We start from the raw sequence: 20,894 nt of genomic DNA on the forward strand, positions 1-20,894 counted from the left end.
CTCATAATTTCGCACTATGGTGAGTTTCACAGAATTCAGTTACTCATGTTTAAAAACCAACAGATTAAGAAGGTTTTCTCTCTGTGTTTTAACATGTCTTGGAATAGAGGGTACATTTCACCAGTTACTTCACAGCTAGCACCACTTTTCAGTTTCAAAAAATTCGGATCACATTCACCTCATAATGCAGTAGATATTCTAATGAGTTTAATAGATATATGAATTTCCCATTTAAATACATAGTAATAGGAAAGGTGAATATTTGGCAGTTAGTTCTGCTAATAAGCTTCAGCAAGTCTTTTACGGGATTGCTCCACTTTTGTGTCTGGAATTATTCGTGTAGAAATATCAATGTTACCGCATGATGCTTTCCTTATTATTCAGAATTGCATACAAAACTACTTCCCATTCTGAAATGAAATAAGTTTGAATGTTGAATATCTGACACTACCTTGAAGTCCTGGCTTTCCTCTGCAATTCAAAGGATTACACCCATCAAGCACCATTTTTAATTAAAAAAAATTATTGTTTATTTTTGTCCTTAGTGAGATAGATATACATACATATATATGTTGTGTTCATATATATATATGTACGTGTATTTTTCCAAATTTCATAGAAAAACGTAACTCGAAATTTTAAGCCAACTTAATCAGATGATTAAAGGTCTGCTAGGGGTTTTTTGTCTTGCTCTGTATGTCAAGTATTTCTTCCATGTTCCCAGTTTTCATTTGGAATATATATTCATTCAATCACACTTCACTATCTACTGTTTTAGTTTTCAGAGAAACATATAATTGTAAAAGAACAGAAAGCAGTTATATGTATGAATCTCTAGTAACAAGATGAACGCCTGGAAGGCACTCAGTGAGTCACAATATTATTTCATATTGGCTGGGTTACTTTGATAGAAATATTGCATTTTCCTAAATTCATAGAATTATGAACCCCAAGAAACACAGCTTACTCAGGGCAATTTCGTCCAAAATTCATTTCCTTGGTCGATGTACCCTGATGGCTAGAGAACAAGTAGTGTCAGATCAACAGGTGACGGGGAATCCATGTAACCTCATTCTTGCCTTGCGTGTCTCCTGTTATCAAACCGTGACATCGTGTGTTCAGGGTGAGACCCTGAATTCGTGACAGCCGGTGCACCACAGTGAGATGAAGAGGGGACTGTTCTGCTTGGTGAATTCCAGACCCAAGTTGTACAAAGGCATGTGGATAATTCAAACCATGGGGCATTGTACCTTGGGCTAGCAGTGTGTTTGGAACTCACCCATCTTGATGAGCTCAGGTCAACCATGTTGTGCTGCTGTCCCTGTCTCCGTTTTCCCCTGGCCACAGTTAACTGAGAATGTTTCCACACAAAGCATGGGCACCTTCCTCCAGCTTCTTCCATTGACTGGCTTGGCCGTCATAGCAACAGGCCAGGCAGCAGCTGCCTATGGACACTCCCAGTTCCTGGTGATGTGGGCCCACAGTGACATCACAACCATGTCTTTTCTGATTGGTCAGACTGCATAAGCACTCCTTCTAAGGCTCCTCCCCCTCCACACACCCGCCACTTTGCTGCCAGCAGCAGCCAAGATCTTCTGATCTGAAGACGGCTCATTTCCTCCAGTTTCCCTCCTCACCTTTTCAAGGTTCAACTGAGATGATATTCCTCTCCTGTTCCATGCAACTACCAGTCTAGAAGCTGCATTTTGGCGGATAGGAAGTGTTTCTACTGGTGAGTACAAAATCACCTCAAGCCCTTTGCAGTGCCATTAGCCAGGAAAAGTCAAATAACATTGAATGAGGAAATTTCTCTCCCAGAATTACATCACCCATAATTGCGTGCATATTCCCTTGTGTGGATTCCAAATATAGCCCTCTGGAAACCATGGGGTTGTCATTCCAGGATTTTGTTTTCCTAACTTCATCCAAAGACAAATTCTCTCGGGGACTGGCAAGAGCATCAGAGTGAACAGTGTATTCATTTTATATCGACCAAGAAATTAATTCACTTTGAACTGAGGACTCTAGAGGAACACACAGGGTGTACTCCATGAATGCTTAGTACTCCCTACTCATTGAAATTGTTATCATCTCTCCCGTGAACAGAAGCTTTCAGGAACACCATAAATTGCAGCAAACCATGAAGCACTCGGAAAGGACTTTCATTTCTGCAAATATTCTCTGGGATACTAAAGAGTTCAACTTTTCCTCATGGAGCTGAACACACACAGCCAGTGCGACTCAAGGCGGTGCTGCAAAGTGAATTCAAGGCTATAACATATATTCTCAATATAGTGAATTCCAAATGGAAATAGATAAATCACACACAGACACACACACACAGAGACATACACACACAAATGTGCTGATATACTGTTCCCTAACTAGTGAGCAAATATCTTCATTCCATCTACTGAATTACAAGGTTCAAAAGGTGAGACGACCTGAACAGCAGGACAGCCTGGTGCACTCCATCACTTCCCACAATCCGAATGAGACGTTTTCTTTCAAGTATTCTTCTGCGTACCTAAAGAGGGGATAAACTCAATAAGTGTGAAATAGTAGGTACAGTAAGAATTTTTATAAGGAGCAAAGAAATTAGTTCACCATGACACTATGGGTATTACACACACTCGTATGCATAGGCAAACACACACAGGGCAACAGACACACCCCTGCCGGAGGACCATGAGGAGAGATAAGCGCAAGAGCTGAAATCGCTGGGTCGCCCGAATGTGCGGACACTTTCGTGTCTCCAAAAAATCATCCAACTTACACAAATACATGAAGTGACATCATTTCCAACAATGTCCTTGGAAGGAAGGTATCCTACCACCTTTAGGCCAATGATGTAATAAGCACTAATTCACCAGAGTATATGCATGAAGCCATCACTGTAATTGAAATCATTTGTAGCAAGCCAATGATGCACATGGATACATGTCACACTGGACATATTCAATGAATGCTGCACATTTCCTCACCTGACAGGTTTTCACAGCTGATTTTTGGAATAGCAACGCTGAGCCATACCGAAATTAGTGACTTCCGGGAAGCATTGCTGACTTGCATTATTTGGAACGCAGCCTTTAACAGACACAGAAACAGGAAACATTTGGAAACCACACCAGCGGCCACACACGCAAATACACCCACAGTGTCACTTAGTTCCATGAATATTCAGTATTCTGGTGTCAGTGAATGTATGGGCTTTCATTTAAGTAAAGTTCTTTTTAGGATCTCCAATTTTTCATGATCACCAGGAAACTGGATTGTTTGCCATGTTTCACTGCGTGTAATTGAGAGAATGGTTAATTTTCGCCCATAATACTACATGTAGTGCTCTGAATTTGATAGACAAAGGAACTTCTTTTATAAACAATCATAGATGGTTGAAGTTCGGTCAGGAAAACTCAACTTATATTCTCTCGAGGTATCTTGACTTTCTAGAGAAGAAACAATTATTTAGCTCCCAACAATGCATTTAAAACTAGTAAATACTTGAAAATATGTTGTGCCCATTGCAAAACCACCTCAGTCCTTAGGTTTAGTATCTAGAAAATATGTCCTACTGCTGCAATTGAGTGTATATTTCACAGGATACTTCCTTTCCAAGCATCATACTTCAATGGAAGTAGCACTCATTTGGCCTTAATGCTGAGGTAGGATGAATTTCATAGACACATGTAACTGTGATAATAGAAACCACTTGCGTAATATGTTGAATATCTGGCATCAGATTCAAATCATTGATCTCAGTACATATGTCACAGGATATCTCCCCTTCACTCCTGGTTTTGTGATAAGGAGAATTTTCACGTTTGTTCATAACTTCATTTTATGCTTTGATTTAATATATCATGTAAGCCCTATTCTACTCCCCACATAGAATGATGGTTGATGTCTCTCTAGCCCTTCTATTCCCGGAATTCACTGTGCATTTCTCTGCATTTTTTCCCACCTATCTCCATTTTTCGTTTTGAGAAACATTGCCTCCACCTCATAATTTCGCCTTATACTGAGTTTCATAGAATTCAGTTACTCATGTTTAAAAACCAACATCTTTAGAAGGTTTTCTCTCTGGTGTTTGATCAAGTCTTGCAATAGAGGGTACATCTCACCAGTTACTTCCCAGCTAGCACCACTTTTCGGTTTCAAAATATTCAGATCACATTTACCTCATAATGCTGTAGATATTCTGATGAGTTTACTTGATACGTGAATTTCCCGAATAAAATCCTAGTAATAGGAAGGCTTCATATTTGGAATTAGTTCAGCTGAAAGGCTTCAGCAAGTCCTTCAAAGGATTGCTCCACTTCTGTTACTGGCTGGGCAGCCATAGCAACAGGTGCTGCCTGTGGACACTTCTTGTTTCTGGTGATGTTTCCCCACTGTGGCATCACCACCAAGTCTTTTCTGATTACTCAGACTGTGCAAGCACTTCTGCTATGGCCCCTCCCCCTCCACACACCAGCCACTTTCATGCCAGTAACAGGCAAGAGCTTCTGATCTGAAGATGGCTCATCTCCTCTAGTTTCCCTCCTCACCTCTTCAAGGTTCAACTGAGATGACATTCCTCTTCTGTTCCATACAACTACAAATCTGCAAGCTGAATTTTGGAGAATAGGAAGTGTTTCTACTGGTGAGTACATAAACACCTCAAGTCCTATGCAGTGCAACCAGCCAGGAAAGTCCCATAACATTGGATGAGGAAATGTCTCTCCCAGAAGTACATCTCCCATCATTGGGAGCATATAACCTTGTGTGGATGCAAAATATAGCACACTGGAAACCAGGGGGTGTGATTCCAGGCTTTTGTTTTTCTAACTTCATTAAAACACAAAAAAGTATTCACTTAATGTCCTGTAAGAAATTAATGCAGTTTGATTTGAGGACTATAGAGGAACACACAGGTTGTATTCCATGAATACTTCGTACTCCCTACTCTGTGAAATTGTTTTCATCACTTCTGTTAACAGAAGCTTTCAGGAAGCCCAGAATTTGTGGAAAACCATGAAGCACCCAGAAAAGATATTCATTTCTGCAAAGATTCTCTGGGGTACAAGAGAGTACACATTTCTCACACACACAGTCAGTGCAACTCAAGGCTATGCCTCAGTGACTTCAAGGCTTGAACATACATTTTAAAAGTCAGTGAATTCCAAATTGCACACGAAAAATCACACACAGACACACAGACACACAAACACACATAAACTGCTGATACACTGTTTGTTATCTAGTGAGCGAATATCTTAACTTCCATCTACTGAATTACAATGTTGAAGAGACAAGAAGTCACTGAACCCCAGGACACCCTGGCGCACTGCATCAATTGCCACAATCTGAATGAGAGGTTTTCTTTCAAGGATTCTTATGCATACCTATACGGTGAATATACTGAGTGAGTGTGAAATAGTGGGTACTCTAGGAATTTTTATAAAGAGAAAAGAAATTAGTTCACTATGACACTACTACAGGTATTACACACACTAGTATGCATACACAAACACACACACACACACACTCATCCTTGTCCTAGAAGCATGAGAAAAGATAAGCACAATAGCTTAAATACCAGGATTGCAAAATGTGGGGACACTTTCATGTCTCAAAATAATCATTCAACTTAGAATTCACATGAAGTGACATCATTTCTAACAATGTTCTTGGCAGGAAGGTATACTACCACCTTTAGGCCAATGAAGAAATGAGCACTAATTCGTTAGAAAATATGCGTGAAGACAACACTGTCATTGAAATCATTTGTAGCAAGCCAATGATGCACATGGATACATGTCTCAAGATCTTCGAACATACACTGGACATATTCAATGAATGCTGTACATTTCCTCACCTGACAGGTTGTCACACCTGATCTTTGGAATAGCAACATTGAGCCATACAGAAATTAGTGACTTCCAGGAAGCATTGCTGACTTGCATTATTTGGAATAGAGAATTTAACAGACACAGAAACAGGAAATATTTTGAAACCACACTAGTGGCCCCACAAACAAAGTCACGCACAGTGTGACTTAGTTCCATGAATATTCAGTATTCTCCTGTCAGTGAATGTATGGGCTTTCATCTAAGTAAAGGTCTTTTTAGTATCTCCAATTGTTCATGACCACCAGGAAACTGGATTTTTGCCATTTTTCACTGCTTGTATGAGGGAGAATGGTTCATTTTAGCCCACTATACTACATATAGGACTCTGAATTGCATAGATAAAGTAGCTCCTTTTATAAACAATCTTAGGTGATTGAAGTTCTGCCAAGAAAAATCAACTTATATTCTCCCCATGTATCATGGCTTTCTTGAGAAGAAACAATTATTTAGCTCACAACAATGTATTTAAAACTGGGAAATATTTAAAAATATGTTGTGCCCATTCTAAAAACACCTCAGTCGTTAGGTTTTAGCATCTAGACATTATGTCCTACTGCTGCAGTTGAGTGTCTAATTCACAGGATACTTCCTTTCATAGCATCAAATTTCAATGGGAGCAACACTCTTTTGACCTTAATGCTGAGGTAGGATGAAATTCATAGAAACATGTAACTCTGATACTAGAAACAGCTTGGGTAACATGTTTGAATATCTGGCAACAGGTTCATATCATTGATCTCAGTACATATGTCACAGGATAACTCCAAATCTCTCCTGGTTTTGATTAGGAGAAAATTTCATGTTTGTTCATAACTTCATTATATGCTTTAATTTCATACAATCAAGTAGGCCTCATTCTACTCCCAACATAGTTTGATGGTTGATGTCAGTCCAGCCATTCAACTCCATGAAATCACGTGCATTTCTCTGGATTTTTACCACCTATCTGCATTTTTCGTTTTGAGAAACATTGCTTCCACCTCATAATTTCGCACTATGGTGAGTTTCACAGAATTCAGTTACTCATGTTTAAAAACCAACAGATTAAGAAGGTTTTCTCTCTGTGTTTTAACATGTCTTGGAATAGAGGGTACATTTCACCAGTTACTTCACAGCTAGCACCACTTTTCAGTTTCAAAAAATTCGGATCACATTCACCTCATAATGCAGTAGATATTCTAATGAGTTTAATAGATATATGAATTTCCCATTTAAATACATAGTAATAGGAAAGGTGAATATTTGGCAGTTAGTTCTGCTAATAAGCTTCAGCAAGTCTTTTACGGGATTGCTCCACTTTTGTGTCTGGAATTATTCGTGTAGAAATATCAATGTTACCGCATGATGCTTTCCTTATTATTCAGAATTGCATACAAAACTACTTCCCATTCTGAAATGAAATAAGTTTGAATGTTGAATATCTGACACTACCTTGAAGTCCTGGCTTTCCTCTGCAATTCAAAGGATTACACCCATCAAGCACCATTTTTAATTAAAAAAAATTATTGTTTATTTTTGTCCTTAGTGAGATAGATATACATACATATATATGTTGTGTTCATATATATATATGTACGTGTATTTTTCCAAATTTCATAGAAAAACGTAACTCGAAATTTTAAGCCAACTTAATCAGATGATTAAAGGTCTGCTAGGGGTTTTTTGTCTTGCTCTGTATGTCAAGTATTTCTTCCATGTTCCCAGTTTTCATTTGGAATATATATTCATTCAATCACACTTCACTATCTACTGTTTTAGTTTTCAGAGAAACATATAATTGTAAAAGAACAGAAAGCAGTTATATGTATGAATCTCTAGTAACAAGATGAACGCCTGGAAGGCACTCAGTGAGTCACAATATTATTTCATATTGGCTGGGTTACTTTGATAGAAATATTGCATTTTCCTAAATTCATAGAATTATGAACCCCAAGAAACACAGCTTACTCAGGGCAATTTCGTCCAAAATTCATTTCCTTGGTCGATGTACCCTGATGGCTAGAGAACAAGTAGTGTCAGATCAACAGGTGACGGGGAATCCATGTAACCTCATTCTTGCCTTGCGTGTCTCCTGTTATCAAACCGTGACATCGTGTGTTCAGGGTGAGACCCTGAATTCGTGACAGCCGGTGCACCACAGTGAGATGAAGAGGGGACTGTTCTGCTTGGTGAATTCCAGACCCAAGTTGTACAAAGGCATGTGGATAATTCAAACCATGGGGCATTGTACCTTGGGCTAGCAGTGTGTTTGGAACTCACCCATCTTGATGAGCTCAGGTCAACCATGTTGTGCTGCTGTCCCTGTCTCCGTTTTCCCCTGGCCACAGTTAACTGAGAATGTTTCCACACAAAGCATGGGCACCTTCCTCCAGCTTCTTCCATTGACTGGCTTGGCCGTCATAGCAACAGGCCAGGCAGCAGCTGCCTATGGACACTCCCAGTTCCTGGTGATGTGGGCCCACAGTGACATCACAACCATGTCTTTTCTGATTGGTCAGACTGCATAAGCACTCCTTCTAAGGCTCCTCCCCCTCCACACACCCGCCACTTTGCTGCCAGCAGCAGCCAAGATCTTCTGATCTGAAGACGGCTCATTTCCTCCAGTTTCCCTCCTCACCTTTTCAAGGTTCAACTGAGATGATATTCCTCTCCTGTTCCATGCAACTACCAGTCTAGAAGCTGCATTTTGGCGGATAGGAAGTGTTTCTACTGGTGAGTACAAAATCACCTCAAGCCCTTTGCAGTGCCATTAGCCAGGAAAAGTCAAATAACATTGAATGAGGAAATTTCTCTCCCAGAATTACATCACCCATAATTGCGTGCATATTCCCTTGTGTGGATTCCAAATATAGCCCTCTGGAAACCATGGGGTTGTCATTCCAGGATTTTGTTTTCCTAACTTCATCCAAAGACAAATTCTCTCGGGGACTGGCAAGAGCATCAGAGTGAACAGTGTATTCATTTTATATCGACCAAGAAATTAATTCACTTTGAACTGAGGACTCTAGAGGAACACACAGGGTGTACTCCATGAATGCTTAGTACTCCCTACTCATTGAAATTGTTATCATCTCTCCCGTGAACAGAAGCTTTCAGGAACACCATAAATTGCAGCAAACCATGAAGCACTCGGAAAGGACTTTCATTTCTGCAAATATTCTCTGGGATACTAAAGAGTTCAACTTTTCCTCATGGAGCTGAACACACACAGCCAGTGCGACTCAAGGCGGTGCTGCAAAGTGAATTCAAGGCTATAACATATATTCTCAATATAGTGAATTCCAAATGGAAATAGATAAATCACACACAGACACACACACACAGAGACATACACACACAAATGTGCTGATATACTGTTCCCTAACTAGTGAGCAAATATCTTCATTCCATCTACTGAATTACAAGGTTCAAAAGGTGAGACGACCTGAACAGCAGGACAGCCTGGTGCACTCCATCACTTCCCACAATCCGAATGAGACGTTTTCTTTCAAGTATTCTTCTGCGTACCTAAAGAGGGGATAAACTCAATAAGTGTGAAATAGTAGGTACAGTAAGAATTTTTATAAGGAGCAAAGAAATTAGTTCACCATGACACTATGGGTATTACACACACTCGTATGCATAGGCAAACACACACAGGGCAACAGACACACCCCTGCCGGAGGACCATGAGGAGAGATAAGCGCAAGAGCTGAAATCGCTGGGTCGCCCGAATGTGCGGACACTTTCGTGTCTCCAAAAAATCATCCAACTTACACAAATACATGAAGTGACATCATTTCCAACAATGTCCTTGGAAGGAAGGTATCCTACCACCTTTAGGCCAATGATGTAATAAGCACTAATTCACCAGAGTATATGCATGAAGCCATCACTGTAATTGAAATCATTTGTAGCAAGCCAATGATGCACATGGATACATGTCACACTGGACATATTCAATGAATGCTGCACATTTCCTCACCTGACAGGTTTTCACAGCTGATTTTTGGAATAGCAACGCTGAGCCATACCGAAATTAGTGACTTCCGGGAAGCATTGCTGACTTGCATTATTTGGAACGCAGCCTTTAACAGACACAGAAACAGGAAACATTTGGAAACCACACCAGCGGCCACACACGCAAATACACCCACAGTGTCACTTAGTTCCATGAATATTCAGTATTCTGGTGTCAGTGAATGTATGGGCTTTCATTTAAGTAAAGTTCTTTTTAGGATCTCCAATTTTTCATGATCACCAGGAAACTGGATTGTTTGCCATGTTTCACTGCGTGTAATTGAGAGAATGGTTAATTTTCGCCCATAATACTACATGTAGTGCTCTGAATTTGATAGACAAAGGAACTTCTTTTATAAACAATCATAGATGGTTGAAGTTCGGTCAGGAAAACTCAACTTATATTCTCTCGAGGTATCTTGACTTTCTAGAGAAGAAACAATTATTTAGCTCCCAACAATGCATTTAAAACTAGTAAATACTTGAAAATATGTTGTGCCCATTGCAAAACCACCTCAGTCCTTAGGTTTAGTATCTAGAAAATATGTCCTACTGCTGCAATTGAGTGTATATTTCACAGGATACTTCCTTTCCAAGCATCATACTTCAATGGAAGTAGCACTCATTTGGCCTTAATGCTGAGGTAGGATGAATTTCATAGACACATGTAACTGTGATAATAGAAACCACTTGCGTAATATGTTGAATATCTGGCATCAGATTCAAATCATTGATCTCAGTACATATGTCACAGGATATCTCCCCTTCACTCCTGGTTTTGTGATAAGGAGAATTTTCACGTTTGTTCATAACTTCATTTTATGCTTTGATTTAATATATCATGTAAGCCCTATTCTACTCCCCACATAGAATGATGGTTGATGTCTCTCTAGCCCTTCTATTCCCGGAATTCACTGTGCATTTCTCTGCATTTTTTCCCACCTATCTCCATTTTTCGTTTTGAGAAACATTGCCTCCACCTCATAATTTCGCCTTATACTGAGTTTCATAGAATTCAGTTACTCATGTTTAAAAACCAACATCTTTAGAAGGTTTTCTCTCTGGTGTTTGATCAAGTCTTGCAATAGAGGGTACATCTCACCAGTTACTTCCCAGCTAGCACCACTTTTCGGTTTCAAAATATTCAGATCACATTTACCTCATAATGCTGTAGATATTCTGATGAGTTTACTTGATACGTGAATTTCCCGAATAAAATCCTAGTAATAGGAAGGCTTCATATTTGGAATTAGTTCAGCTGAAAGGCTTCAGCAAGTCCTTCAAAGGATTGCTCCACTTCTGTTACTGGCTGGGCAGCCATAGCAACAGGTGCTGCCTGTGGACACTTCTTGTTTCTGGTGATGTTTCCCCACTGTGGCATCACCACCAAGTCTTTTCTGATTACTCAGACTGTGCAAGCACTTCTGCTATGGCCCCTCCCCCTCCACACACCAGCCACTTTCATGCCAGTAACAGGCAAGAGCTTCTGATCTGAAGATGGCTCATCTCCTCTAGTTTCCCTCCTCACCTCTTCAAGGTTCAACTGAGATGACATTCCTCTTCTGTTCCATACAACTACAAATCTGCAAGCTGAATTTTGGAGAATAGGAAGTGTTTCTACTGGTGAGTACATAAACACCTCAAGTCCTATGCAGTGCAACCAGCCAGGAAAGTCCCATAACATTGGATGAGGAAATGTCTCTCCCAGAAGTACATCTCCCATCATTGGGAGCATATAACCTTGTGTGGATGCAAAATATAGCACACTGGAAACCAGGGGGTGTGATTCCAGGCTTTTGTTTTTCTAACTTCATTAAAACACAAAAAAGTATTCACTTAATGTCCTGTAAGAAATTAATGCAGTTTGATTTGAGGACTATAGAGGAACACACAGGTTGTATTCCATGAATACTTCGTACTCCCTACTCTGTGAAATTGTTTTCATCACTTCTGTTAACAGAAGCTTTCAGGAAGCCCAGAATTTGTGGAAAACCATGAAGCACCCAGAAAAGATATTCATTTCTGCAAAGATTCTCTGGGGTACAAGAGAGTACACATTTCTCACACACACAGTCAGTGCAACTCAAGGCTATGCCTCAGTGACTTCAAGGCTTGAACATACATTTTAAAAGTCAGTGAATTCCAAATTGCACACGAAAAATCACACACAGACACACAGACACACAAACACACATAAACTGCTGATACACTGTTTGTTATCTAGTGAGCGAATATCTTAACTTCCATCTACTGAATTACAATGTTGAAGAGACAAGAAGTCACTGAACCCCAGGACACCCTGGCGCACTGCATCAATTGCCACAATCTGAATGAGAGGTTTTCTTTCAAGGATTCTTATGCATACCTATACGGTGAATATACTGAGTGAGTGTGAAATAGTGGGTACTCTAGGAATTTTTATAAAGAGAAAAGAAATTTGTTCACTATGACACTACTACAGGTATTACACACACTAGTATGCATACACAAACACACACACACACACACTCATCCTTGTCCTAGAAGCATGAGAAAACATAAGCACAATAGCTTAAATACCAGGATTGCAAAATGTGGGGACACTTTCATGTCTCAAAATAATCATTCAACTTAGAATTCACATGAAGTGACATCATTTCTAACAATGTTCTTGGCAGGAAGGTATACTACCACCTTTAGGCCAATGAAGAAATGAGCACTAATTCGTTAGAAAATATGCGTGAAGACAACACTGTCATTGAAATCATTTGTAGCAAGCCAATGATGCACATGGATACATGTCTCAAGATCTTCGAACATACACTGGACATATTCAATGAATGCTGTACATTTCCTCACCTGACAGGTTGTCACACCTGATCTTTGGAATAGCAACATTGAGCCATACAGAAATTAGTGACTTCCAGGAAGCATTGCTGACTTGCATTATTTGGAATAGAGAATTTAACAGACACAGAAACAGGAAATATTTTGAAACCACACTAGTGGCCCCACAAACAAAGTCACGCACAGTGTGACTTAGTTCCATGAATATTCAGTATTCTCCTGTCAGTGAATGTATGGGCTTTCATCTAAGTAAAGGTCTTTTTAGTATCTCCAATTGTTCATGACCACCAGGAAACTGGATTTTTGCCATTTTTCACTGCTTGTATGAGGGAGAATGGTTCATTTTAGCCCACTATACTACATATAGGACTCTGAATTGCATAGATAAAGTAGCTCCTTTTATAAACAATCTTAGGTGATTGAAGTTCTGCCAAGAAAAATCAACTTATATTCTCCCCATGTATCATGGCTTTCTTGAGAAGAAACAATTATTTAGCTCACAACAATGTATTTAAAACTGGGAAATATTTAAAAATATGTTGTGCCCATTCTAAAAACACCTCAGTCGTTAGGTTTTAGCATCTAGACATTATGTCCTACTGCTGCAGTTGAGTGTCTAATTCACAGGATACTTCCTTTCATAGCATCAAATTTCAATGGGAGCAACACTCTTTTGACCTTAATGCTGAGGTAGGATGAAATTCATAGAAACATGTAACTCTGATACTAGAAACAGCTTGGGTAACATGTTTGAATATCTGGCAACAGGTTCATATCATTGATCTCAGTACATATGTCACAGGATAACTCCAAATCTCTCCTGGTTTTGATTAGGAGAAAATTTCATGTTTGTTCATAACTTCATTATATGCTTTAATTTCATACAATCAAGTAGGCCTCATTCTACTCCCAACATAGTTTGATGGTTGATGTCAGTCCAGCCATTCAACTCCATGAAATCACGTGCATTTCTCTGGATTTTTACCACCTATCTGCATTTTTCGTTTTGAGAAACATTGCTTCCACCTCATAATTTCGCACTATGGTGAGTTTCACAGAATTCAGTTACTCATGTTTAAAAACCAACAGATTAAGAAGGTTTTCTCTCTGTGTTTTAACATGTCTTGGAATAGAGGGTACATTTCACCAGTTACTTCACAGCTAGCACCACTTTTCAGTTTCAAAAAATTCGGATCACATTCACCTCATAATGCAGTAGATATTCTAATGAGTTTAATAGATATATGAATTTCCCATTTAAATACATAGTAATAGGAAAGGTGAATATTTGGCAGTTAGTTCTGCTAATAAGCTTCAGCAAGTCTTTTACGGGATTGCTCCACTTTTGTGTCTGGAATTATTCGTGTAGAAATATCAATGTTACCGCATGATGCTTTCCTTATTATTCAGAATTGCATACAAAACTACTTCCCATTCTGAAATGAAATAAGTTTGAATGTTGAATATCTGACACTACCTTGAAGTCCTGGCTTTCCTCTGCAATTCAAAGGATTACACCCATCAAGCACCATTTTTAATTAAAAAAAATTATTGTTTATTTTTGTCCTTAGTGAGATAGATATACATACATATATATGTTGTGTTCATATATATATATGTACGTGTATTTTTCCAAATTTCATAGAAAAACGTAACTCGAAATTTTAAGCCAACTTAATCAGATGATTAAAGGTCTGCTAGGGGTTTTTTGTCTTGCTCTGTATGTCAAGTATTTCTTCCATGTTCCCAGTTTTCATTTGGAATATATATTCATTCAATCACACTTCACTATCTACTGTTTTAGTTTTCAGAGAAACATATAATTGTAAAAGAACAGAAAGCAGTTATATGTATGAATCTCTAGTAACAAGATGAACGCCTGGAAGGCACTCAGTGAGTCACAATATTATTTCATATTGGCTGGGTTACTTTGATAGAAATATTGCATTTTCCTAAATTCATAGAATTATGAACCCCAAGAAACACAGCTTACTCAGGGCAATTTCGTCCAAAATTCATTTCCTTGGTCGATGTACCCTGATGGCTAGAGAACAAGTAGTGTCAGATCAACAGGTGACGGGGAATCCATGTAACCTCATTCTTGCCTTGCGTGTCTCCTGTTATCAAACCGTGACATCGTGTGTTCAGGGTGAGACCCTGAATTCGTGACAGCCGGTGCACCACAGTGAGATGAAGAGGGGACTGTTCTGCTTGGTGAATTCCAGACCCAAGTTGTACAAAGGCATGTGGATAATTCAAACCATGGGGCATTGTACCTTGGGCTAGCAGTGTGTTTGGAACTCACCCATCTTGATGAGCTCAGGTCAACCATGTTGTGCTGCTGTCCCTGTCTCCGTTTTCCCCTGGCCACAGTTAACTGAGAATGTTTCCACACAAAGCATGGGCACCTTCCTCCAGCTTCTTCCATTGACTGGCTTGGCCGTCATAGCAACAGGCCAGGCAGCAGCTGCCTATGGACACTCCCAGTTCCTGGTGATGTGGGCCCACAGTGACATCACAACCATGTCTTTTCTGATTGGTCAGACTGCATAAGCACTCCTTCTAAGGCTCCTCCCCCTCCACACACCCGCCACTTTGCTGCCAGCAGCAGCCAAGATCTTCTGATCTGAAGACGGCTCATTTCCTCCAGTTTCCCTCCTCACCTTTTCAAGGTTCAACTGAGATGATATTCCTCTCCTGTTCCATGCAACTACCAGTCTAGAAGCTGCATTTTGGCGGATAGGAAGTGTTTCTACTGGTGAGTACAAAATCACCTCAAGCCCTTTGCAGTGCCATTAGCCAGGAAAAGTCAAATAACATTGAATGAGGAAATTTCTCTCCCAGAATTACATCACCCATAATTGCGTGCATATTCCCTTGTGTGGATTCCAAATATAGCCCTCTGGAAACCATGGGGTTGTCATTCCAGGATTTTGTTTTCCTAACTTCATCCAAAGACAAATTCTCTCGGGGACTGGCAAGAGCATCAGAGTGAACAGTGTATTCATTTTATATCGACCAAGAAATTAATTCACTTTGAACTGAGGACTCTAGAGGAACACACAGGGTGTACTCCATGAATGCTTAGTACTCCCTACTCATTGAAATTGTTATCATCTCTCCCGTGAACAGAAGCTTTCAGGAACACCATAAATTGCAGCAAACCATGAAGCACTCGGAAAGGACTTTCATTTCTGCAAATATTCTCTGGGATACTAAAGAGTTCAACTTTTCCTCATGGAGCTGAACACACACAGCCAGTGCGACTCAAGGCGGTGCTGCAAAGTGAATTCAAGGCTATAACATATATTCTCAATATAGTGAATTCCAAATGGAAATAGATAAATCACACACAGACACACACACACAGAGACATACACACACAAATGTGCTGATATACTGTTCCCTAACTAGTGAGCAAATATCTTCATTCCATCTACTGAATTACAAGGTTCAAAAGGTGAGACGACCTGAACAGCAGGACAGCCTGGTGCACTCCATCACTTCCCACAATCCGAATGAGACGTTTTCTTTCAAGTATTCTTCTGCGTACCTAAAGAGGGGATAAACTCAATAAGTGTGAAATAGTAGGTACAGTAAGAATTTTTATAAGGAGCAAAGAAATTAGTTCACCATGACACTATGGGTATTACACACACTCGTATGCATAGGCAAACACACACAGGGCAACAGACACACCCCTGCCGGAGGACCATGAGGAGAGATAAGCGCAAGAGCTGAAATCGCTGGGTCGCCCGAATGTGCGGACACTTTCGTGTCTCCAAAAAATCATCCAACTTACACAAATACATGAAGTGACATCATTTCCAACAATGTCCTTGGAAGGAAGGTATCCTACCACCTTTAGGCCAATGATGTAATAAGCACTAATTCACCAGAGTATATGCATGAAGCCATCACTGTAATTGAAATCATTTGTAGCAAGCCAATGATGCACATGGATACATGTCACACTGGACATATTCAATGAATGCTGCACATTTCCTCACCTGACAGGTTTTCACAGCTGATTTTTGGAATAGCAACGCTGAGCCATACCGAAATTAGTGACTTCCGGGAAGCATTGCTGACTTGCATTATTTGGAACGCAGCCTTTAACAGACACAGAAACAGGAAACATTTGGAAACCACACCAGCGGCCACACACGCAAATACACCCACAGTGTCACTTAGTTCCATGAATATTCAGTATTCTGGTGTCAGTGAATGTATGGGCTTTCATTTAAGTAAAGTTCTTTTTAGGATCTCCAATTTTTCATGATCACCAGGAAACTGGATTGTTTGCCATGTTTCACTGCGTGTAATTGAGAGAATGGTTAATTTTCGCCCATAATACTACATGTAGTGCTCTGAATTTGATAGACAAAGGAACTTCTTTTATAAACAATCATAGATGGTTGAAGTTCGGTCAGGAAAACTCAACTTATATTCTCTCGAGGTATCTTGACTTTCTAGAGAAGAAACAATTATTTAGCTCCCAACAATGCATTTAAAACTAGTAAATACTTGAAAATATGTTGTGCCCATTGCAAAACCACCTCAGTCCTTAGGTTTAGTATCTAGAAAATATGTCCTACTGCTGCAATTGAGTGTATATTTCACAGGATACTTCCTTTCCAAGCATCATACTTCAATGGAAGTAGCACTCATTTGGCCTTAATGCTGAGGTAGGATGAATTTCATAGACACATGTAACTGTGATAATAGAAACCACTTGCGTAATATGTTGAATATCTGGCATCAGATTCAAATCATTGATCTCAGTACATATGTCACAGGATATCTCCCCTTCACTCCTGGTTTTGTGATAAGGAGAATTTTCACGTTTGTTCATAACTTCATTTTATGCTTTGATTTAATATATCATGTAAGCCCTATTCTACTCCCCACATAGAATGATGGTTGATGTCTCTCTAGCCCTTCTATTCCCGGAATTCACTGTGCATTTCTCTGCATTTTTTCCCACCTATCTCCATTTTTCGTTTTGAGAAACATTGCCTCCACCTCATAATTTCGCCTTATACTGAGTTTCATAGAATTCAGTTACTCATGTTTAAAAACCAACATCTTTAGAAGGTTTTCTCTCTGGTGTTTGATCAAGTCTTGCAATAGAGGGTACATCTCACCAGTTACTTCCCAGCTAGCACCACTTTTCGGTTTCAAAATATTCAGATCACATTTACCTCATAATGCTGTAGATATTCTGATGAGTTTACTTGATACGTGAATTTCCCGAATAAAATCCTAGTAATAGGAAGGCTTCATATTTGGAATTAGTTCAGCTGAAAGGCTTCAGCAAGTCCTTCAAAGGATTGCTCCACTTCTGTTACTGGCTGGGCAGCCATAGCAACAGGTGCTGCCTGTGGACACTTCTTGTTTCTGGTGATGTTTCCCCACTGTGGCATCACCACCAAGTCTTTTCTGATTACTCAGACTGTGCAAGCACTTCTGCTATGGCCCCTCCCCCTCCACACACCAGCCACTTTCATGCCAGTAACAGGCAAGAGCTTCTGATCTGAAGATGGCTCATCTCCTCTAGTTTCCCTCCTCACCTCTTCAAGGTTCAACTGAGATGACATTCCTCTTCTGTTCCATACAACTACAAATCTGCAAGCTGAATTTTGGAGAATAGGAAGTGTTTCTACTGGTGAGTACATAAACACCTCAAGTCCTATGCAGTGCAACCAGCCAGGAAAGTCCCATAACATTGGATGAGGAAATGTCTCTCCCAGAAGTACATCTCCCATCATTGGGAGCATATAACCTTGTGTGGATGCAAAATATAGCACACTGGAAACCAGGGGGTGTGATTCCAGGCTTTTGTTTTTCTAACTTCATTAAAACACAAAAAAGTATTCACTTAATGTCCTGTAAGAAATTAATGCAGTTTGATTTGAGGACTATAGAGGAACACACAGGTTGTATTCCATGAATACTTCGTACTCCCTACTCTGTGAAATTGTTTTCATCACTTCTGTTAACAGAAGCTTTCAGGAAGCCCAGAATTTGTGGAAAACCATGAAGCACCCAGAAAAGATATTCATTTCTGCAAAGATTCTCTGGGGTACAAGAGAGTACACATTTCTCACACACACAGTCAGTGCAACTCAAGGCTATGCCTCAGTGACTTCAAGGCTTGAACATACATTTTAAAAGTCAGTGAATTCCAAATTGCACACGAAAAATCACACACAGACACACAGACACACAAACACACATAAACTGCTGATACACTGTTTGTTATCTAGTGAGCGAATATCTTAACTTCCATCTACTGAATTACAATGTTGAAGAGACAAGAAGTCACTGAACCCCAGGACACCCTGGCGCACTGCATCAATTGCCACAATCTGAATGAGAGGTTTTCTTTCAAGGATTCTTATGCATACCTATACGGTGAATATACTGAGTGAGTGTGAAATAGTGGGTACTCTAGGAATTTTTATAAAGAGAAAAGAAATTAGTTCACTATGACACTACTACAGGTATTACACACACTAGTATGCATACACAAACACACACACACACACACTCATCCTTGTCCTAGAAGCATGAGAAAAGATAAGCACAATAGCTTAAATACCAGGATTGCAAAATGTGGGGACACTTTCATGTCTCAAAATAATCATTCAACTTAGAATTCACATGAAGTGACATCATTTCTAACAATGTTCTTGGCAGGAAGGTATACTACCACCTTTAGGCCAATGAAGAAATGAGCACTAATTCGTTAGAAAATATGCGTGAAGACAACACTGTCATTGAAATCATTTGTAGCAAGCCAATGATGCACATGGATACATGTCTCAAGATCTTCGAACATACACTGGACATATTCAATGAATGCTGTACATTTCCTCACCTGACAGGTTGTCACACCTGATCTTTGGAATAGCAACATTGAGCCATACAGAAATTAGTGACTTCCAGGAAGCATTGCTGACTTGCATTATTTGGAATAGAGAATTTAACAGACACAGAAACAGGAAATATTTTGAAACCACACTAGTGGCCCCACAAACAAAGTCACGCACAGTGTGACTTAGTTCCATGAATATTCAGTATTCTCCTGTCAGTGAATGTATGGGCTTTCATCTAAGTAAAGGTCTTTTTAGTATCTCCAATTGTTCATGACCACCAGGAAACTGGATTTTTGCCATTTTTCACTGCTTGTATGAGGGAGAATGGTTCATTTTAGCCCACTATACTACATATAGGACTCTGAATTGCATAGATAAAGTAGCTCCTTTTATAAACAATCTTAGGTGATTGAAGTTCTGCCAAGAAAAATCAACTTATATTCTCCCCATGTATCATGGCTTTCTTGAGAAGAAACAATTATTTAGCTCACAACAATGTATTTAAAACTGGGAAATATTTAAAAATATGTTGTGCCCATTCTAAAAACACCTCAGTCGTTAGGTTTTAGCATCTAGACATTATGTCCTACTGCTGCAGTTGAGTGTCTAATTCACAGGATACTTCCTTTCATAGCATCACATTTCAATGGGAGCAACACTCTTTTGACCTTAATGCTGAGGTAGGATGAAATTCATAGAAACATGTAACTCTGATACTAGAAACAGCTTGGGTAACATGTTTGAATATCTGGCAACAGGTTCATATCATTGATCTCAGTACATATGTCACAGGATAACTCCAAATCTCTCCTGGTTTTGATTAGGAGAAAATTTCATGTTTGTTCATAACTTCATTATATGCTTTAATTTCATACAATCAAGTAGGCCTCATTCTACTCCCAACATAGTTTGATGGTTGATGTCAGTCCAGCCATTCAACTCCATGAAATCACGTGCATTTCTCTGGATTTTTACCACCTATCTGCATTTTTCGTTTTGAGAAACATTGCTTCCACCTCATAATTTCGCACTATGGTGAGTTTCACAGAATTCAGTTACTCATGTTTAAAAACCAACAGATTAAGAAGGTTTTCTCTCTGTGTTTTAACATGTCTTGGAATAGAGGGTACATTTCACCAGTTACTTCACAGCTAGCACCACTTTTCAGTTTCAAAAAATTCGGATCACATTCACCTCATAATGCAGTAGATATTCTAATGAGTTTAATAGATATATGAATTTCCCATTTAAATACATAGTAATAGGAAAGGTGAATATTTGGCAGTTAGTTCTGCTA

The sequence above is a fragment of the Castor canadensis genome, chromosome 12, assembly GCF_047511655.1.
Source record: "Castor canadensis chromosome 12, mCasCan1.hap1v2, whole genome shotgun sequence".
NCBI classification, from domain to species: Eukaryota; Metazoa; Chordata; class Mammalia; order Rodentia; family Castoridae; genus Castor; species Castor canadensis.